At 47.7% G+C, this 22526-nt stretch overlaps 1 protein-coding gene and 1 long non-coding RNA gene across 14 annotated transcripts in view; one reads left to right on the top strand and one right to left on the bottom strand.

Moving 5' to 3' along the window:
• Nucleotides 1-275: 275 nt before the first annotated feature.
• LOC120375784 lies at nt 276-4667 on the top strand. The gene is made up of 2 exons (XR_005586770.1): nt 276-340; nt 2903-4667. It is a non-coding gene; the product is annotated as an uncharacterized LOC120375784 (long non-coding RNA).
• A 5069-nt stretch (nt 4668-9736) lies between these two features.
• The window catches only part of LOC120375811, a 371245-nt gene continuing 358455 nt past the window's right edge, over nt 9737-22526 (bottom strand). For 11 of the 13 annotated variants that reach the window (XR_005586796.1, XR_005586795.1, XR_005586804.1 and 8 more), the window contains one exon: nt 9737-10319. The gene's annotated coding sequence lies outside the window, so the exon portion shown is untranslated. Of the gene's footprint in view, nt 10320-16162; nt 16297-22526 lie in introns of all 13 variants that reach the window. The other 2 variants (XR_005586813.1, XR_005586814.1) reach the window with 1 other exon arrangement.

The raw sequence follows: 22526 nt of genomic DNA, 5'->3' as shown, positions 1-22526 counted from the left end.
CCTGCCCTTCCACACCCCAATTGGCCATGCTACTCTCCTACTTCCCCGAAGCACCTCGTTCTGCTGTGCTGCTTGCAGAGATCTTGCCCCAAAATCAATAGGTAGATTCCTCCCCCCCGGTGTGTTTATACTGGGGACAGAGATAAATCAAATCCATTTGGGTGAATAAATGGCAAAAAAAACATGCCTTGGAAACTTTCTGCTGCTGGAGCCCGTTGCTAAGCAATGTCATGCTGCAACCATGGCAACTCCATTAGAAGCATCTCACACCAGACCTTTTCTTCTGATACAGTCTGGAATGTACATTGGATGGAAATGCCAGTCGCTTCTCCACACAGGGGTAAGTGTGGGGCTCGGTGCATTGGCAGCCCGAGGTCCTGAGCAGCAGGGGAAAGAGTGACAACTGCAGGCTGGTGCCCAGCCCTTGTCTTCCCCTCAGGGGGAGGCTCAGATTGCTGAAGTTGGTTATTTTTGGCTACCTTATTGTTTCTCATGGATGGCTCCTTGAATTCCATTGCTTTTGCTCACAATAAAGTGTCCTAGGAAACATCGGAGCCCTCCAACCTGCCTGCAGAGCGCCAAGCATGGAAACTGCTAGGAAACTGATCCTAGCAAATGGTGGCTGCTGTGATGGCCCAGAGCGCTGCCAGGAATGGGGCAAGAAGGGCTCCATCTTAATGCACATGTGTTACAAGATGGGAGGGTTCTTATTCCTAACCTCTCACTTCTCCGCCTCCCTTAAGAGTCCAGGGCAGGAAGTGTCCAAATCCTTTCTGCTGTCTATCATGCTTAGGGTGGAACGTGAAAATAGGCTGCTGTGCATGTCCTTGACTGAGACATCCCAGAGATATTAATGACTCTGCCTACAGCATTAGAACAATTTAAAGGGCTTAAGAAATAAACACAGGTGCATGCTCTGATTGCTGCCATGGATTGCTCGGTGGGTGACACTAACGCGGGCCTCCCGGTGACATGTGGAAGTGCGTAGGTAATGCAGATACATAAAACCACCTTCAGAGCTTCTTTCCAATAGTAGGTGAAAATCCCCCTGGGCTCAAGCCAGCTGGAACCACACCCAGTCTGCGTTCCTCGAGGCACCCCCATTGCATAGCTGTGAACATTGAGGCAAGCCAGATGAGGATGGAAGAGATGCGTGCTTGTATCCCTAGCACAGAGGGGACAGAGTGCAGCATGACCCCTGCAGAGCAGCTTTTCCACCATTGAGGCAAATGGAGAGAGGCAGTGTTAGCAAGCTCAGGCTATGTGTGCAGAGGCTGCTGTAGTGCATGGCACTGAAATTAAAGCCACTGAAGATGGCAGATGTACATAATTAGGGAGCACAGGGCATGAGGTTAAGTGTTAGTGTGAAGGACTTCCAGCTGAGACCAGCTCTTGCTTGGCTGGGAAAGGACCCTATTGGGGTCACCTGGTAGAACTCTTGCCTAGACTTCCAGGAGTGTTAGCCCCGCTATTATTCAGACACTCAGCCAGCCTGAGTCTCCACTGCTCTGCCCCATGTCGGTGTAAAACTCCCATTGAATTGGAATGGTAGCTTGTCAGACCCACTTTCTTTCTGTGTAGGTACTTCTGCAGCTCCCATCACTATGTTGTGTGAATTTTGCACTCACGCTGCCCAGGTTCACATGCTACACAAGGTTCAAAGCAGTGGAGAAGTAGGCCTGTAAATTAGCTGTCCCAGGCATGCGATGTGGGTATGATGGGATGAAACAGAAAAGCCCTTCGCTTCCACTAATGACTTTCTGCCAGTCTATGGCCAGAGCTAAGACTTCCAAATGACAGTCCACCATGTCCTTTTGAAATGCAATGCCAATTAGAATGGGAATTCCATGTTGGGAATATTCTAATTTATATGGCATTGCCATTGTTCCTTTGCACAGTGCTTAAAAAGAGTGCTGCTCCAAAGAGCCCACATTCTTGCTCTGAGATGTATTATCCATACGACAACTGATCTGGAGAAGGTACGAGATGGAGACAACACTGGGGAAGAGATCAATGCAGGAAGGGTTCAGGGAAGAAGCAGATTTTAAAGCAGGATGAGCAGCAGGAGGAATAGGGGGCTTGCTGGGGAATATAATAATTGGCTGGAATTAAAAAAAATAAACCCAGAAGGAGATAGTAATCTGGGTCACCACTGAAAAGCATGCATGGCTGTCTGTCTGTCTATCCATCCTGACCCGTTCTTGTAGGCATAGGTGAAATGAACACGTTTTTGTCCGAACAATGGATGTGCTTATAAGATGCTGGCATAAAAGGCACATCATGAAATCACGACTTATAAAGGGATCTCAGAATCCTATTGAAGTTTATTGCTTAAAAGTAGAATACTGGCAGATGAAGTTAGTTTAACTTCTCTGGCTACGTTTACAGTGGCTCTTAGATTTTATTCTCCCTGCTGTAAAAACCCACATGGGATGTCGGAGGCTGCCTTTAGCTTGGTTATTGAGTGCAGTGATTACCCTCTAGGGGAAAAATAAAGACATGAGTGGTGCTCCAGCTCTCCAGCCGAATGGGATGCAGAGATTTATGGCCTTGCTTGGAGCCCTGTGCTCAGGCTGTGCTGCAGAGGCACAGCACCCTGATTCGGCAAGGACTTTGAGGTCTGGCATCACTGCCTCAGACGACTCACTGCCTAGCTTCACTTCCAGACTCTCTGCTATTCTCAGAGCCTGGAGCTGCAAGGGAAGAGCTAATACATGAGCACCCTGAATCCGAGCCAGCCTCTTCTTCTCCCCAGCAGGTTCCAGCTCTTGTGTGCTCAGGCTGATCAGACACTCAGAGACATCCTAATTAAACTGGTTTGCAGGTGTTCTGGTTGCTAAGCAACCTGCATTATTATGCAGCTGCAAGCCAACGGCTCTAACTTTTTTTCTTCTTTTTGCAGGTTAGCATATCCATCTTATCCATCCCCGCCAGTCTGCCCTGGGAAACGTGCGGGCACTGAGCTTAAAGCCAAGATGCTTGTTGCTATGGCATGAGCAGAGCTGTCTCATTAACCCCTGCCTCCTTATGAAGCCCTGCACTGGGGCTAATTGCTTCCCGGGGCTGGGAAGCTGGCTGCAGCCAATCCCCCTCAAGGGGTGAACTCGTCATCTCTTAAGAGCTAAGCAGGGTGGGGCTGGATAGCCTTCGAATAGGAGACAGCTGGAGGAAGCACAAGTCGAACTGGCGGGGCTGTTGGTGCTACATTAAGCGGTGCCCTGGTCTCGGAGTCAGCCCCAATAGAGCACTAGGGTGGTGCTGTGCTGCTGCTCTGTGGCCATTTTGATGAGGTGAGACAAGGTCGTGAGGTAATAACGTGTATTGGACCAACTTCTGTTGGGGAGAGAGGCCAGCTTTCAAGCTCCACAGAGCTCTTCTCCTTTTTCATCTCAGTTCTGATGACAAGTGAGGCTCTGACCACTTCTGAACAGTACCCTGGGATCATCAGTGACCACAAGAAGAGAGGGAAGCCTCCTTGCCCTGGCCCCACTGCAACTTCTTTCCTTTACATGCTGCTTCCCAATTTCATTCTACGACTTTCCATTGAGCGCAAAATTCCACTTGGCCTCCTGTCCTGAACTTGCTTGCAATGGTGCTGTTCTCATGGATTACAAGGCCAGAAGGGATTGCTGTGATCATCCCATCTGACTTCCTGTATTACACAGGCCACAGAACTTCCCTGAATTACTTCCTGCGTGAGCTAGACTAGATCTTTCCAAAACACCTTCAATCAGGATTTAAATCTCACCCTGCTAAATAGCTCTTGCACTTCACTCATGGTGACAGACATGTGCCTGTCTACCTACCACCCGTAATAAAGTTCGCTCAGCAGCAAACATTATAGCGAAGATGCAAACGTGTTTAGTTTCTAGTCTCCCCTGCTCCATAGCTTTCTGAAAAATTCTCCTTTTCTGACCGTTTTTCCTTGCTCAGTCTCAGTCAAAAGTTGAGTGAATTTAAAAGGGTTTGAGCAAAAGTCATTCAGCCGTTTCTGAGTTAAATTAAAAACCAAATGTTTTTCCCACTGGAAAAATGTCCCTTCAACTTCCCTCAACGGTTATCTGAACAACAAACAACAACAACCTATTGATCTTGGCCGCAGGAACCTTAATTTTTGCATTTTCTGATTTCTAAGATGTTAATAGTGCGAACTTAACATTGTGTTAAGATAGCCTTTCATCGTTATCGTTATATGTTGCATTGCAGAATCAAGGAAAACGGCCATGTTGTGCTAGGCAAGGCAAAAAACGAAGAGTAAGATGACAATCCCTGCCCCAGACAGCTCACAGTCTAGGTTTCTGACAAGATGTGACAGGTGTATGAAACAGACAAATGGGGAGGAAGTGACAGTAACATGAGCACCTTTTCCATAATAGACAGTAGTGCCAGCTTGCTGCCTGCCTAGCTGTTGTTATTAATGCACATCCATCCATCCATCCATCCAGATTGGTAGTATCAGCTGTAAGGCACTTTGTGACTCACTGAGATGAAAGGTGCTAGGCATATATCAGACTAGCATGTCTGGGTTTAGCTGGGGGTGTCTCCCCCTTTTTCCTCGAGGCCTGCAGAAGGCTAAAGAAAGTTCTGGAAGCATCTGGAAAGCAATTCCCTTTGTTTTTCTCAATGAGCTCCACTCCAGTTCATTAAATGCCACTTGATCCATAAAATCCTTTAGTAGGACATTTGTAATTAATCAGCAGAAATTACAATGTAGCCCTTGCAGAGAAGCTGGCTCTCTTTGGTGTCTTTGTTACCCCTCCGGTGAATGGGGAGGTGCTTGTGCGTAAGATATACGGCCTTGCAACAGCACCAGCCATCCATTGTAGTTCCACCCTATCCTTCACTTTAATTGTCATCTGGAAGGCTTGAGTCAGCAGCAATTTACTTCTCCTCACTAGATTTCTCCTCATTGAGACACACTGGAATGAAAGGCCTGAAAACTAAAGCTGTCTGTACACAGGGCAGGTACAGTCTGAGCAGCGGTCGTGCAAGCTTATACTCACTACACAGACTGCTCCCCACCCGTTGTGCCCTGGATGGACTGCGTGGGAGGCAAGGGGAACTCTGCTTCCAAGGACCATCCAGACCAAGGTTTGTAGGGTTGGATTCAAAATCACAGCTGTCAGTTGTTGTGCTATAGAAATGGAGTTAAAGAAACAGCAGTTTAGAGAAGCAGTGTGCTTTATGGGGCAGTGCACTGGACTGGAGTCCAGAGATCTGGGTTTAGTCAAGATCTGATCTCTTCTCCCTCCCTCTGACTGTCTTGCCCGCTTAGTTCTTCTGCGCTGATGTCATCCCCCATCTCTATCCACTTCATCACACTCCCCTCCCGGAGCCAGAAAGAGAATGTAAGAATACAGACTCTCTGTTCCCCACTGATTTCCTAATGCCATTAAGGATGTTTGATTGATGTTATATTGTGGAAGCACAGTTCTGGGCACCTTTGCCATAGGTAAGAAAATACAGCTACATTAAACTATCACCAAAGTAACAAGTCTCTCCTCACCCCAGACCAGAAAATGGGTGGGAGGAACCTAGAAAACAGACCCCCAAGCAGCCTTACCTCATCCATGACCACTAGCCCTTATGGCGTCCAGGGGTAAACACAGGAACACCATTGTGCCCTAAAGGTTAAAAGTTCTGGTTGTTTCAGACCAAGCTTCCCGAGTGCAGGGCCACTTGCAAACAAAATCTCCCAGCAGCTCTGTCTCTTTTAAACGGAGGGCACTTGAATTTAAGCCTGTAAACTGTAAACTTGAATTTAAGCTGTGGCAAGGTGACTTGGCGAGAGGTGGTCCTTTAGATATGCAGGTCACAGGCCATAGGGATGTATAGGTCAAACCAACGCCTTTAGTTCCAGCCCAAAACCAGTAGGCACCTGCTAGGTGATCTTGGGCAAGTCACTTTGACCATCTGTGAAATGGGGATAATAAGACTGTAAAGTGCTTTGAGATCTCCTATCAAAATACTGATTTAGTTGGGTTTGGTCCTGCTTTGAGCAGGGGGTTGGACTAGATACCTCCTGAGGTCCCTTCCAACCCTGAGATTCTATGATTCTATGACTATATACGAGCTGGGAATCAGAGCCATTGCTGATACAGGACAATCCCTGGTATTGTTTGACAATTGGAGTCACTACTCCTTGGTGTGATGGTGACAGCCAGGTTAGTTCAGTCTTCTTCCCTAAAACAGAGTTCTTTGCTTTCCCTACCGTTTTTTACAGCCACCGAGATTTAGTAATTAACTTTTATTACAATCATAATTTTTTATTAACTTTGAGGAAAAATTGTTTCCCACGTTATCATTCTTCCACAGAGTTCCAGATCAGCAACCCACAGCCACCCTTGCTAAATTGAACTTCCTCCTTTCAATATTTCACTGGCAGTAAATCCAGCCATGCTCCCTCGTCTTGCTTAAAAAGCCATGAAATTCCCTTGCATTATCAGCGAAATAACCACAGCCGAGAAATGCATTAAATGGAGATTGAAACTCCAGCGCTGACACATTTGTGTTGCCTGAATCAAGACAATCAGCTATTGACACCAAAGGAATTAGGAAATTGCAACACTCAGTGAAACAGCCATTAACTTTCCTCTTATGGAAAGTGAGTTAGACACAAATAGGCTATTTTTCCTTGTTGTTTGTCCACTATATTTAATATCCGCTGTCTCTTGGAAGCACTGGGGGTTTATTAGCCACAGTAAAAAAATTCTGCTTTCTTCACTAGCTCTATAGACTTAAATGGGAAAGAGAGGCCACCAGCAGAGTTCGTTCCACTTAGTGCTGCAATCCTGTCAAATGTTGCAAACTGCTGTTGCATCGCAGCCAGTTTTGTTATGCTCGGGTTCTTATCCCAGGCCCCTCACCGTGGTATCAGGGCACCTTCCAGCAACGTATTACATGACATGACTAACGTTTGTTCGTTCTTCCATCCTAACCCACAGACTTGGGGAGAGAACAGCATGTTGCTTTGTTTTCTGCACTGAAGTCTGCTGTGTTCTGTGCTATATTATTAAAGGCAAGGTGAAGGGAAGTGCACTGCGCAGTGGATGAGGAGGTGCTGAGGGTTGTAGCAGCTCTTTGATCTAGCTGGTTAGAGCTGGCAGGAAAATGGGGTTTCTTTCAGAGAAAATTTCAAGTTTTTGACTGGAAGTTTCCAGTTTTAGTTTTTGGTTTGTCTATGAAAAGTCAAAGTTCTCCATGGAAAGCAGATACTTTTTTAAAGTCAAAAGCCCAATTTTCCATCCAAAAATAGTTTTGATGGAAGTTTTTGACTAGCCCTCTTATTTGTATTACAGAAGTGCCTAAAATTCCCAACTGAGCTCAGGGCCCCATTGCAGTGGGTGCTGTCCAGGAAGACAATAAGACGCAGCCAGAGACCTTACAGTCTAGATACACATGGGGTGGGAGGGAAAACAGAGGTTCAGAGATGGGCACTCGTTTGCATAGAGACACTCAGGAAATCAGGGCCCAAGCTGAAAATGGAACCCACATTTCTCGCTTCCCAAGTCAGCACCTGAACCACAAGCCCATCCTTTGTTTCCTTTCAGTCTCGTCACTGCACATCTGCCCTCTCTTACTGTCTTCTCCCCTGCCCTACCCCTCTCGTCCCTTTCCCTTACTCTCTCAAATCTTTCTATTGAGTGGCTCTCTTCCTAACTAAACTCACCCAAAACAACAACAAAAATGGTGGCAATAACGAGCCATTTGTGACAATCATATTGTTCACTCTGCTTGTGCATGCTACCCCTTCCCCCACTCTGTGTCTGGCTGGTCTATTTAGGCTGTAAGTGCTTTGGGGCAGGGACCGTCAGTGTCTGTTTAGTGCTTAATACAATTCTTGGCTGATCCTTACGCCCTACCCCGAGAAACACAATTAATAATAAATACTCCTCCTCCTCCGCCGTTTCTAGTGGAAAATGGGGTGGGTGGATTCTTGTTCATCACCAATTTTCAAATGAGCCATTCAATGTGCCTCTGTGCATTACCGGAACGTCTTTACTTTCTGCTGTTGTTTGTGCTGCATAAATAATCTCCGGATATTTGCATCGCGCTCTCTCTTTTTTTAAACACATTTATGATGACATTAAATTAAATTGCATTGTAATGTCTGATAAATGTGTTTTGGGTTTTTTTTTTTTTTACCCACAGAGATTGGAAGGAAAAAAACAGCCATCAACTACAGAACATAAGAAAGTACTTGACAAAGTGCATTTTATCAACAGAATGAAATTAGATACCTGTCAAAATACATTGGTCCTCAAAATAACTATTCATACATTTCATATTTCTGCATAAATAGGTATTCATCTGCTCTCTTCTGCCTGTCATTTGGCACTCACATTCCAGCACCAACAGTGGGAGGGGAATATCGAAACACACTTTCAAAGCAATAAGCAGGCAATGCTTATATCATTTCCTCTGGTTTCCTTAGCAGCACTCACTTTATTACCAAAGAGAAGGGAAACATCTATTTAAAATCAATCCAATAATATTGTGTTCCAAAACATTAATTCCTGGCTGCAGAACCCTGTTTGGTTTCAAGCAAGCTCTCCGTCAAATCAACGGCTGCTGTGAGTTCGCATTTCCAGGCGCAGCAGAACTGCTGCTTGGAATCGGGGTGTGTGGGAGTGGGGACGGGGGGAGTCTAAGATGCAGTCCCAGGAAGGAAGGACTGTTCAGGGGAGTGAGGCAGCATTAGACGGCCATTTGATAAGGGTTGGATGGAAGGTCAGCTGCATTCAATTTATTCCAAGGGCTGACCACATCCTAGCAAAGGAAAAGGAAGAAGTGGAGGCCTCTGCTGGAACACAGAGCTACAACGTGGGCCTGGCGTTGTACAAGTGCTGTATAAAGTAAGGGATGGGCCTGACTCTCACTGACACTAAGGCCCTTTGTGCAGCAACAAGAGGGTGGAAATGAGCTCCTGAAAATAGCCCACTGTAAGTGGTCTCCCTGGCAGGCACTGAGCTAGCTTAAGGGGCCTGTTCCCAGCCCTAGAGGTAGGTAGGGTGTTGGGGGAAGAAGGAGGTGGGTCAAAGGCAAGGAGGGGGTTTGGCCAGAGCACGCTACCCGTACAGCAGAGCGTAAGTTAGAGCAGCACCAGGCTGCTCTAATTGATATTGGGGGCTGGGCAGTTCCCAGTTTGCTCCAGGACACCCAGTTGGCTTAAAGCCACCTTTGTCTCTCTGCTCCTGCACCAAGTGCTGAACAGAGTACCTGGGAACGGGGCCCAGTGTTCACAGCTGGGATAGAACCCAGGAGTCCTGGCTTTCAGTGCCCGAGCCTGCATCCTGACATGCCCGGTACAGCCTTATTGTTCTTAAACCACTTGTGCAGTTTATAGGTCAAACCAAACGCCAAAAACTCCACCCAGAAACCAGCCAGCGGATATTGTGCCCCAGTGCAGCTGTGCACTACCTCCCTCAGACGAGATGAGAGGGGAGATATTGCATGCAAAGCTGCTGTTTTCTGGACGTATTTTTAGCTTGACCAAACCCAGGAAAACATGGGGATCTCGTAAGAAAAACACTTCCCAGCAAGGTTTTAGAGCCACTGGGAGTTAGACATCAGTGGACTTAGGATCCAGCCCTAACTGGTCACTGGTCTGGATACAAACTAGTTGAACTTCCATTCCCAGCCTCTGTGCATCCTGAAGCTTTTCCCTTCACTACTTAGTATGAGCCAAACAGCTAGTATCAGGCACTCCTCAGAAGGAAAGGAACAGATCACTTGCACATGTTCCTGAGCAGTATTGACTGCATTTTAATTTGTTGATTACTACACAGCACGAGTTATTGCAAATACAATGTCATCTCTTCTCAAATCTGTCTGTGTGTGATGAACATTAATCTGAAAATTTTGCAGACAAAAGCACATTTTGACCAACAGGGAAGCCCGTGCATTTCAATCATCGTGGAACCAATGGCTCTAATTAGCATGTGAATTTTTCAAAGCCCTTGTTCCAGAAATGATGCAGACCGGTCCAGCGAAGTAAATACCAAAGCCATTTCTCACTGGATGAAGGAAAGTGTCACTCTTGTCTCAGAATCATGCTGTCAAAAATATCCTCTCTGTTCATATGAGAGAGATTGTGTGTATCTGAAAGAGTCTCTCGGACCTGTACTGTCAATCTTCAGGCATTGCTTTGCTGCTGGACCTGACAAAGACTGAGGTTGAAAAGCCACTCAGTGGAGCCCAAGTCCTGTCCCTGGATGCCTGTGGCTAGTCTTCTCCTAGTAGGCTGTAGTGAAGGCCTGTTCTCTCCGGGGCATAGACTGAGTATCTGCTTCTCCAATGCCTTGTGTAATCAGCCGTACCTGTGCAAAGGAGGTGTAAAATTAACAAAGGAGAAGGAAGGTTGAGGAAGGAGAGCTCCATCCCAATGCAACACAGGATACGGAACACAGCTCCCTAATGCAGTTCTGAGATCCCCTTGTTTGGTAATGGCTCCAAGCTCCATCAGGTGGGCTTTATGAAGAGCAAACATCCATCCATCACCCACCATGACGTCTCTCCTTAATGGTGTTTCATCCAGGACCTCTTAAGGGTAAACTAATTTGTTAACCTCTTCCTAGGAGTCTCAGGGAGCTAATGAGATTCTGAACTGCTGGATTAATGAACTAATTTAGGTAATGACTATTGTCCATTAAAATACCTTTACAATCCACTTCACATCCAAATTTAGGAACATACCAGGCTGCTGTAGTTTTAGCCTGGCTCCTTTGCATCCACAGCATTGGGTTGATTGGCCTGCTTTAGATCAAGTTAAGTTAAAGGGCCGGACAGTTAGTGGTAAGGAGAGTGTGGCATTTGGGAGGGTTTCTGTCTCCTGGGCTGAGTCATGACAACACTGTTCATATGAAAACATGAGCATGTCCAAAGATAATGAGGAGGTGCCACTGCCATGTTTTCACCCAGTGGCTGCTCTCCATTCCTAGGCAGCACTGTCTGATTAAAAAGCTATCTCAAATAGCTGCAACATGGATCATGATTGAAACCCCGTGGAACTGATCCTGAATGTAAAGGAGTCAGTATCACGACGCTTGGGAGCTCTGAAGATGAAAAGCACTAGACTGATTTATTCATAGACATCCCTATGGCGCTCATTGCTCTGGTATGAGTATATAGCTAATGACCATTACTGTTATTTTATTGTTATCTATTTATTATGATCACGGGGAACAGACAGCACCAGCAGAAGCGAGCAGCAGCTTTGATTCAGATGTGCTGCTGCTGCAGGGGAATGCAGAGCAACCAAGCAATGGCAATGGGGAAAGCATAAACCAGCCCTGACTATTACTGGAAACATGTTTCTGCCTAGGCAGTCAGGGCCAGCTTCTCAAAGGGGCTCAGCCCTGGGGGATAAGGGGATCCTGCTGGGTACAGAATGGGTGGGAAATCTAGCCACTTCATTTCGATGCTGAACTGGGAGCTGAGCTTCCTGGAAAATCTGAAGCCAATTGTGGGTGCTGAGTGTTTCTGAAAATCTGCCTGTTGCTCATTACAGCAGGACTATTAACTAATTTAAGGCTTTTCTGAACACAAAAAACTAAACCACGACAGCTACAGCAGTACAACCCCCCTAGCATGGATGCATTATACTAGTATCAAGGTGTTTATACTAGTATCGCTCCCCCTTACGGGAAACAGAATACGTTTTTCTGGTGCAAGGCACCTTTATACCAGTATATCTGCCCGAGGGTCATCTGGTATAGCTATATCAATAAAAAATCACCTCCCCATCCAACATAGTTATATGGTTCCAAATCTGTGTGTAGATCAGAGCTTACATTCCCTTTCCTTCTCCCCAGAAAGGCATGATGGGAAAGAAAAGAATGTAAATGATCTCTGGTTTAGACCCTTCTCAGCATAATTTTAATCATGCAAAGCGTTCCATGCACAGAACTGCATTTGCTTCTCTGCCTGGCTGCGAAAGCGGCAGTGGCCTTCAGAGGTGCCATTGGGGAGGCGCTGGATCTAGCGCATGGCAAAGCAACACCTGGCTGAAACAGCAGCCAGCTCCAGCCAGTGGCTTTGCGTCACAGGCAGCTGATTGAGAATCACCCAGCAGCGAGTCGGAGAGACTGTGGTTGGAGGAGACGGAGCATCTCGATGCACCGAGCGCGTCAGCTTCACACACAGGGCCCCCAGGTGCTGCTGCTCCTGTAATTATTTTCTCAATAATTCAAAGAGCAATGAAGGAGGCCATCAATCACTTTTACATTAACACATTTCAGAGGGCTGCAAGGGGAGAATAAAATGGATCGCAGGGCCCTCCTCGGCCTCGCTCACATCCATGCAAATGGGTTAGGAGGAACCGCAGCAAGGCATCCAAAGGATGCAATGTGAGCTGAGCCAGCTGGGGTGGAGGGGCGGGCAGCAAGCTCAGGGCCCAGAGAGACCTGGCTTAAGGCAAGCAAAGAGCTTGGCGCAACTGAGACACCCAGCTGCTGGAAAATATGAGAGAGAGAGAAAACTAGGGCTGGGGGAATTATCTGAGTTTGGGTTGGGTTTGGGGAAGCAGCCATTGTTATAATTATTTATTATCTATATTTAAGCCTCATCTAAGCTCAGGGACCCATTATGCAAAGCACTTAGCAGAAACATAGTGGAAGGCAAAGCCTGCTCCAAAGAGCTTACAATCTAACCAGACAAAGGCTGGAAGAACAATGGGGAGTTGAGATCACAGAAATTAAGTGACATGTCCAACATCACAAAAGAGTCTGTGGCAGAGCCGAGAGCTGAACCTGGGTCTCCTACGTTGGTGCCCTAACCACAGGACCAAAAATTCAGCTCTTTGTCAGAGTCGCCCTAAGCCCCACATGTGTGCGCAGAATTTCTCAGGGGAATTCTAGTGTTTCTCTCTTGAGCAGAAACAATGCACCTTTTTGTTATTTGTTATTTCCAGTTACTTGGGGAATCTGGATGTATAAAGTGCGGCTCAAATGAATAAAAAAAAACCTACCAAAAACATCCAAACAACCCAGAATCTGTGTGTGAGAGAGCGAGTGAGTGAGTGTTATTTTCCCCTTAACTGGGGCATCATCTCTTTAAGATGGAAAAAGTGACTTTCAAAAACCAAGATCAGCTGTGATCAAAGAGCCACTGCCTATCTCATCCTGCACCAGGGCTGGCAGTGTTGCAAGAATAATTAAATATCGCTGCTTATTCATCAGTCGGTTGCGGAGAAGTGACTGACTGACAGGCATCTCAGAGCAGAGGGATAAACTGGACTTAAGGGCTTGAGTCTCCCTCTCATTTACACTAGTGCAAATTCATTGATTTCAGTGGAGCGCCTCCTGATTCCCTTCAGCGTACGCACCTGCTCCAAAGCCTACTGAAATCAATGGAAAGGCTCTTCTTGTCTTACACATAGGATTGTTATTTGTGTTACGGTAGCACCTAGAGGTCCCAGCTGAGCTCAGGATGCCTCTGGGCTGAGTTCACTGGAAGACCTGCCCCAAGACCTCACCATCTAAATAGACATGACAGACACAGGGTGAGAGGAGAAACAAATGGAAGGGACTTGCCCAGAGTCACACTGTAGGTCAGTGGCAGAGCCGGGAAGGGAATCCAGGTCTCCCGAGTCCCAGCCCACTAGACTATGCTGCCTAACATGTCGGATCTTGCTGACTCCAAAGAGCATTGGCTCAAGCCCCAAATGACAGACTCAGGCCGCAAATGCTGGAGTCTTTACTAACCAGTGGCACATGTTGTAAGTTAGTGTCAGAAGGACGGTGTTATTTCCAAACCTTGTCTTTAGGCCTATCAATGTTTAAAACAAAATAATAATAGTACATTATTTATTAGAGGGTAGGGACCAGGTCTTCTTATCTGTCTGCAAAGTGCCACCTACACCCATGGTGCTGTATAAATAATAAAATACAGCAAACTGGAAAGGAAACCAGCCTCTTCCATGTTCTCTTTATAGCAAAAGCTGATGTTTTGGCCCTTGCTAGCGAACGCCTCCCACTCCTACAGCTGCAAGCGATGTTGGGTTTGAGTTAAACCTGACAGTGAGGCTGGATTTAATGGGCTGTCACAGCTCTTCTCTTGTTATCTTCTTCTCCAGCTTTGATAACTTGGCCATAAGCACACGCCCTAGATTGAAGTTGTGCCCAGCAGGAAATTGACAAGATTCTAGGTTTTCCAACAGGATCGGATCAGCAGTTTAGTTTTTAAGCTCAAAGAATGCCGAGAGGTGCAACGGTTGGAAGTTACCGGTCAGAAAAATAGCTTGAAGCAACAGATCAGGAGCCCTGTGTTCTCTGCATGCTGTTGCATTCAGCCTGGAAGATGCACGATCAGCAGCTGAAGGGACAAATCAATTATGGCTTGATCCAAAGCCCATTGAAGTCCATGGGGATCTTTTCGAATAGGCTTTGGATCAGGCCCTCCCCCGCTCATGGAGTCCCAGAGCCTGGATCCAGCCCGAGCCTGAACATCTACATTGCGGTTTTATAACCCCATCTCCTCCTACAAGCCCCCCTTGCAATGGTGCTCCTGTGGGACGATGCAGATGACTGAGCCAAGCTGAGCCAAAGGACTAACTCCACTGGCTGTGAAAGAAGCAGGCGGTGATCCAATATGTGGGCCAGTGCCTAGACGGAGACATGACACGGTGCGTTACACATCCATCTCGCTAGGGTCTTCTCTTGGCCCCCTGCGCTCAGCAGTGGAAGGTGGAACTGGATCGACCTGTGGCTGGTCCAACACCTCACGTATATGACCTTCTGGCCCCCTCTTTTTAAGGAGCTCTGTCTCGGCTCCGAGCGTCAGTGGTTGAGCTGCACTCTCCTAGGTGAAGGAGAAATCTCCCTTCTGTTCATTAGCTTTGGGGGTGGGAGAGAGACAAAGGGGTGCTGTTTTTTCCTAGAGTACCACGAGTTTTTTAATTCCATGTGCAGACGTTTCAGAAATTGAACATGCAGTCAGGACACTTGGCCAGAAAGATAGAGTTATACTTTTAAAACAAAAGTAAACATGGGTCTGATGGTGGATTTTTTATAGTTTGGACACAAAAAGCAAAAGAAATCCACCCAGCGAGAGCACTGTGAAGGCTCCCAGATGTAAAACTGCTGAGGCCTGGTCTACAAGAAGAAATTCAGAAGAATCCTTTTAAAAATCTCCAGACAGAAGGAAAGAAAAACAATCCTCTGACTCTTTTACATGTCACCCCTATCTGTACTGAATGCTGCAGATAGACACGATAGTGCAGCACTCAACACCAACATCCTGACAATCCCATCATCATCATCAGCATAAGCTGAAAAAAAAAAAGCTGAAAATCCATCTCATCATCAGCCCTGGCCCTAATTTTTTGGTGGATGGGGATGGTGCAATATGCTGGTAACCATCCTCATCATAGCAACAGGGGCTGAGCTCCATCAGCCCCACCACACACTTTAAAATGTCCTCTGGACTATCATAGCAGCTGAGGGCTGCCTTCCACTCATTTTTCTCACAGTCAAGTGTGTGTGTCTTCTGCATTTCTTTATTAATTCATCACACAAGTGGGATATTAGGCAGCACTGATTTTTTAGGGACTGCCATGATCATCATTCCAGTTCCAATTTATTGGAAGGGTTTGGATGGTGCAATGGGCTAGTAACCCATCTCTCTGTCAAAGCAAAAAGCATGCTTCTGTTGAGAGAGAGCTGGTCAGAGCTGCAAAGCTCCCCATTCCAGCCGTGTTATTGCTTGTGTCAGTGCAGATCAGTGCAACCGGCGTCACATCCGCATTGATACATGACAGAGTGTGGGCTGCTCTGAATTCACAGGAGTGACTGTAGGGAGAGGGCTCAAGCTCAGAAGCTCCCAGCTGCTGGAAACAGGCAGCACGGTTGAGATCACAGGAGCCCCAAAGAAAGGGTGCTGACTCCCAGTAATTAATTTCACATAACTGAGTTCCATGCGCAAATGCCTTATTCCTAAAATGACCCCAAGGATGTAGGCAGACAGGCACTGTCCATAGGAATCAGGGTGAAAAAACAGACTCTACATCAAATCTAAATACCCAAATCCTCCAAGCCCCAGCTGCAGGGTTGACTGCCACCTTAACCAGAAGCAGCCCGCTATGGGCACTGGCTCTTGAATTCCTAGACAAAGCTGGGGAGAGGCATTGTGGCAGCATGGCTGTTTGAACTTTATCTTTACTTACCAGGTCTGTGAAATGAAATTCCCTCCTCTCAGCCTGTGGCCCAGCTGTCAGCCCCAAAGCAAGCTCCAGGTTCCTCCCTGCTGCCCATGTTTGTCACAACTGCTTCCATCTGGGATGGAGCATAGAGACAGCACCTGAGAGGGGGAGATAAGCCAATATTCAGCTGCTGAAGCCCATGGAAGCCTAGGGACAGATTTCACCAGAGACTGGAGACTTGAGAGAGAAGAGGTTTCATCAGGAGAAAGCTGCTTTGTTCCTGAACCTCTTGGCCCTGCAGAGAACCCTCCCTCTTCTCCAGCAGCTCTGATCTTGCTCTGCAGCTCTCCATCGCAGACAAAAAAGCTGGATATTTCCAATACGGTTCAGGGAATTTGGAAGAATTCAAGCATCTATTCCTGGCTGCATTGCCTCGGAAATCCCCCCTTGCAAATCGACCCTTAAGAAATCCACATTCAGGGCCGAGCTGGTGTCATTCAGCACAGCTCCATTGTCTCCAATGGGGCGAAGCCAGTTTACACCAGCTGCAGACTGGTGTCTGTGTAAACAAGGATGTTAACCAAATGCAACTTGTTGGAGGAGCTGGGGGCAGATGGCTCCGACAGCAGCCCAGCTCCGTACTGTGATGGTTCTGATGATCACATGAATCTTTATTTAACATCTCCAGGAGCAAAGCCTTCTGGGGAAACATCTGAAATTCAGCCCCGTTTCCAAAAAGCGTCATCTGTCTACACCACCTACTTTGCAGGGCACGGTCTGGATTCTGCAGCCCTACATTCCTTTGATGAGTACTTGGAGATTATCAGCTGCTCCTCTGCCTGACTCTCCCTACAGCTCCCTCTCCTGCCTCCCTGCCTCTGTCTTTGTTTTCTTTCTGAAGTGCCTGTCATGGCCCCAGATAAATTCCTGGCACCTAAGGGGACAACTTGCCCAGAAATGAGTATTCAAGAAAAGACACCAATGTGTCCAATAGGTCTGGCTTCTGCACAGCAGCTCTATTCCCACTCCCCTCTGCGTCCCCACTCCTGGAGGGCCAGAACCACTTAGCAACCAAACTCTGTGCAGGGTCAATGAATAGGGTGCATCTAGGCCTCCTGCTCACACAGACTAAATGATGGAGCAGCAGGGAAAGCCACTGAAGCACGGCCCGTGTAAAACCGATCAGCTCTGAATGGTGGTGGGGGAAGAGGGCTGGGTATTTTAGAAGGTTAGTTCATTATCTTTATTATTTGTATTATGGTAGCACCTGGGAGCCCCAGTCATGGGCCAGGACCCCATTGTGCTAGGTGCTGTACACCCCCCTCCAAAAAGACGGTCCCTAAAATAGCTTTTAGAATGTTAGAATCTGGGACCAAAGGCACAAGCCCCTCCAGCTTGTGGGGGTGCAGGCATTCTATAAACGTAATGCAGTGTTGCTCCTGGCCGTTGGCAGGGCCGCTGTGGTGTGAAAAGCCCTGCTTGTTTAGATCACACACTGAGCAGGAGTACCAAAGGACACTGCCAAGACACTGACTGCCCTTGGTGGGTTAAGGAAGGCGTTAATTCTGGGGAGAGTCCAGGACCCTGCTGGGTGGCAATGGGGGTTGGACTAGATGATCTCAGAGGTCTTTCTGGCCCCTCCATCTAGGGTTGGGTGAAGCCAGTGGGCTGCCTCAGAGAAGAGCTGGTGGAATGTTAATAACAGTTTGTGAGGGAACAAGAGAGAGAACTGGCTGCTCAGGCCGCAGGCAAGTCCCTTTGAAGAGCAAAACAATCTCACTCGCCGGCTGCAGCGGAAGATTTGTGCCTCAGACAGCTGTGGTTGGAGGTAGTCAGTGCGGACACTGACTGGGGGAAACGAGGATTGATTTGTTCAGGAAAACCGGTTTTCTGAGCTGAGGCTTCTCCTCAACTCGACCCCTACCCCATCGAGCTGTACTCCCCGCTTTCTCCTCTCCCCCATAAGGCCGTACTGACTGAAACACACAAAGGGAGGATTTTGTCCCAGCTCACCCTGTGCACACTGCTCCAGTGATGCACAGGGGCAGGCGCTGGGGCTGTGGGGCCGAGGGGAGAGTTGTCTCAGTGCAGGCATTGCATAGGGCTGCCCAACCCGCCTCTCCAGAAGCCTCTGCCCCAGCCTTGCCTGGGGATGAGAGGTGGCATGGGGAGCAAGGCTCTGTCGTGCCTGCTGCTACAGAGATTCTGCCTGGGTCTGGACTGGCCAGCACTGCACAGGCAGCCCTGGGGAGACTGCTGTAAATTGCAGCACTCCTGGGATTGCTCTGATTTACAGCAGAGACTATTTCAGCCCCTGGAAGCAGCCCAGAATCCTGAAGGAGTCCCCCCAGCTGTTGGCCTCAGGCCCCCTAGACTGCACCTTCTGGAAGAACAGCGTGGCATTCCATCCAAAGCTTTGCCAGCACTCAACCTGTTCATTTACACCAGCAATCTTCAACCTGCACTGGTGGAGCCTTGGAGGCTGGCACAGTAGACGCAGGCAGGATGGTTAGCCTTGCACTAAGCCGTGGCTGAAACACCTGTGCATCACTGGGAGTACTTGTATGTGTAGAGGGGGTTGGACTAGATGACCTCCTGAGGTCCCTTCCAACCCTGAGATTCTATGATAGTGAGTTACAGGCATACTAATGGGATTATGTGGTGGTTAGCATGCCAAGTGTCCGTAGTATAGATAAGGCCATGGAGATAAAATAAGGAGCTAGATGCTGAGCTGGTGTAAATTGGTGTAGCTCCACAGAAGGCAAAGGAGCCACGCCAGTTTACACCAGCTGAAGATCCGACCGTCGGCATTTGCTCGGGTGAAAGTGGAGAATCAGGCAGCTAAGCCGCCATCAAATACGCAGTGTGGAACTGAAATCTCCCTGATCAGAAATTGATAACCCATTTTTACATGAATTCACTCGGAGCTGAGTGAGGGTCCCCTGCCTGCTTAGGGGGAGATCGCTCCCAAGGTTGATTTACAGGGCTGGACAGTTTTTATGCTGGGATTGTAAAGAAGAGTCTGTGCCAATAAAATAATTTCTCTGCTTGTAAAACCTGAGCATGTTTTACCAGTGACACTGGAGTTGTGCCAGCCCATTAGCTTTGAAGGGGAGCTGGCATTGCTGGGTGAGGAGGGAAAATGGCAGCTATGGCAGAGCCTTCATAAATACCGACCGGTGAGCAGGCTCTGCGTGGCTGGAGCCGAACATAACCGTGCTGCTCAGCCACTTCCCCAAAGCCCTGCACCCCCCCACAGCCATTTCCACACTCTGCTGTAGAGAGCTAAGGCCCTTACTCGGCCTCAGCAGCAAAGTTGCTGAGCATCTCATGTTCATGAATGGGTTTAGCTCAACAATGCCACTGGGAGACAGGAAAGTGCCTTTATCCTCATTTTACAGATGGGGAATTGAGGTACAGAGAGATTAAAGGAGGTGAGCAACGGAGAAACTGTCCCAAGATGCTTTCACGTGATTTCCAGTAACAGGCTGGGTGTTGTACTACTGAACCCAATAGTGGATCACCTGGATTGGTTATAGCCAAGCAGAAAATCAGCTGCAATGGAAATTAAACCCAGCACTGTCCAGGTGGTTTCCGAGCAAGACACCTACTGCCAATGGTCAAGGAAGGCCTGGTTTAACTGGGGCTGATCATTTAACCTCCCAGTGCCTTGGGATGAGCCCAGAGATTGAGCTCAGCAAAGGTGGCACCCATCAGTGGGACAGAATGAAGGAAAACAAGAGGAGAGAGAACATGGAATTTCAATCCCCAATGGGGAGATTTGGTTTTGGCATCTTGTGATAAAAGCTGCCCGGACTGAGATGGCTGCTTGTGTAATAAGCGCAGCTCTGTTGTGCGTGTGATTCTGGGATAACAACAGCCCATCACTAATGATAGTGGTTCAATTGTAATACAATTTCTTCTGCAAAAGTGTTATTGTTACAGGAATTGCTGAGGTTGGATTATTGCCGGGGAAATGCTGAATAACATCATGAAACAGCAGGACAGGAGCGAGAGCTGCCTGCCGCCCCAGAGGCTACTGCATAAATGCACAGAATCCTAGGCTCAGAAATGTCAGGTGGGAAGGGATCTTGAGCAGTCAAGACCAAGTAAACCTACAACAACACTGCAGACAAGGCATCCAGCCTAGATTATCCTTGCCAGGTGTCTGTCCAACCTGTTCTTAAAAACCTCTAGTGACAGGGATTCCACAGCCTCCCTTGGAAATAATAAGGGAAATAATAATGCAATGGAGATGCACCCGAGATGCATTTGGCCTAATATCTGCTCAGCCCTCTCTCTCTTCCCCCAAGGAAAGCTGTTTCCATGGGAATAGAAATGACACCAAGCTTAAAATGTCTTGGTCTAAAGCAGCTGCCATTCAAATTGCGCCTGGGATTCCAGGTACATTTACAGCCCAAGGCAGGAGTTATAAGCATGATCCTTGGTGAAAGCCTTTGACATCACCAGCATCAACCTTCTGAGCATTGCCTTCTGTCAGGGAGAGCATCATGTGTGAACTGGACCCGAGACAGGCTGTATTGGATGGGAAATCCTGGGGCCTCAATCCCACTGCTGCAGCCACGATGGATGGGGCAGAGTCTGAGATGAAGCGGTCATTGGTGGTGGAGCACGAGGTAGCAGCAACACAACAAACAGCACGTGTTCTGCTAGGAGAAAATGAAGCTGGAGTCAGAAGGTGCCAGAGCAGGGATCTTCCGCAGGGCTCTGCACCATGCTGCTGATCACCGAGACTGGCTCGGAGAGCCATGTAATCACCCCCCGGGCGAGCGTGAAGGACAGAGTGATCAGGTTTAGTCCATGTGAAGGAGCAGTTGCTATCACAGGAACATAGTTGACAAAGCAGATCAGACCAACGCTGGCCAGCCTCCTGCAGTGGCCAGCACTGGCTGCTTCAGAGGGAGATGCAAGGAAACCTGCATTGATGGAGAAGTTTCCTCCTGACCCCATTCATCAGAGGCTGGCTTACGCCCTGAAGCAGGAAGGTTTAGCTTCCACCCAGAACTCATGGCTATTTGTTCAGTATTTACTACCCTAACTCTGGGCGTTGTCATTATCCCCTCAGTGGCTAATCCTTCTCGGAGCCTTGCTGTTGTTGCTAATTACTACTCTTGGGAAGAAAGTGCGACTAGTATGGATGCGCAAAGGGCCATACAATAGGCTTGTGAACCTTAGTGAAAAGTTCAATGAACATGGCCTGAGTTTGCCATGCAGCCAAATCCAGGGGAGCGCCATCCGCATGTGCACAGACTTCCTCCCATGTTGCATGGCTCTCAATATTTACCCATTTTCATGCAAAGCCTTCCACTTTTGGTGAACAATAGCCCAGGCAGCCTTATGCGCCACAATATTACATATGACAGGTTCATGATCTCATGTGGGGCTCAAGTCCAGGGGGAGGCAACCTGATTGGGGTTCTCTGGTAACCTGGGTAGCAGCTGGAGAAGATTGTGAGCCACCAATCTATAGTGCTCACTGCCCATGGTAAAGGCCTCCTGTTCCGTTTGCTCATACCAGGAGTGAAATCCTGGCCACTGTGAAGTCAAAGGGAGTTTGCCATTGACCTCCATGGAGACAGGATTTCACCCAAAAGGAGTAAATGTCTTAAATGCTTAGCAGCTTCTCCTAAGTTTTCATCTCCTTGTTTCCAGCCAATTTGCACCCACTACGTAAGAGGCCTCAGAGGCTTAGCATCAAAATCATTTTCAGTATATAAAGGAAATAGGTATGTTAACATTGTAAGAATCCAGGAGAATAGATTATGGGGAATTTGTAATTCGACATGCTGTTATGTAAAGGGATTTTTATTCACACCATAGCCAGATACATCACTGCAAAAAGACGGATAAATGGAGGAATTTATCATTTATATGGAGAAAAAGAAGGTGATCAAATCAGAATGAATCCTCCCCTACCTTCCAGATAGGAGAGCAATTACAGGACAATACGGTCCGTGGAGAAGTGAGATGGGGCTATTGTATCTGCACAATAAAGAGCAGAAAAGAAATTGCAGCTAAAAATGAAACAGAAGGAGCTATATTATCTACGACAAGGACACAATATAAACTTGCAACATCAAAGCGACAACAGAAGCTTCGCAGAGAGGGAATTTAAGCTGCAGCACCTGCTGATAAGAAAGAACAGAGTGGGGTGTGCTACAGAGAACACAGACGCTAGCACAGCACGCCGCCCCATCCCCAGGGACCATTAACAAGAGGGGTCCAGAAAGCAATTAACGCAGGAAAAGAATCCAAACTGCTCAGCTAAGAGACTTGAAATGGGGGGCGGTGGGGTGAGGACTCCAGGCCTTGGCACAGAGGAAGGAGCTGGCGGTAGGTGGGTTCTGGATCCCAGCAACACCAACCTT

Source organism: Mauremys reevesii, linkage group 12 (genome assembly GCF_016161935.1).
Source record: "Mauremys reevesii isolate NIE-2019 linkage group 12, ASM1616193v1, whole genome shotgun sequence".
Taxonomy (NCBI): Eukaryota; Metazoa; Chordata; order Testudines; family Geoemydidae; genus Mauremys; species Mauremys reevesii.
The sequence above is the reverse complement of the archived record's forward strand: the minus strand, read 5'-3'. Positions and strand labels throughout refer to the sequence as shown.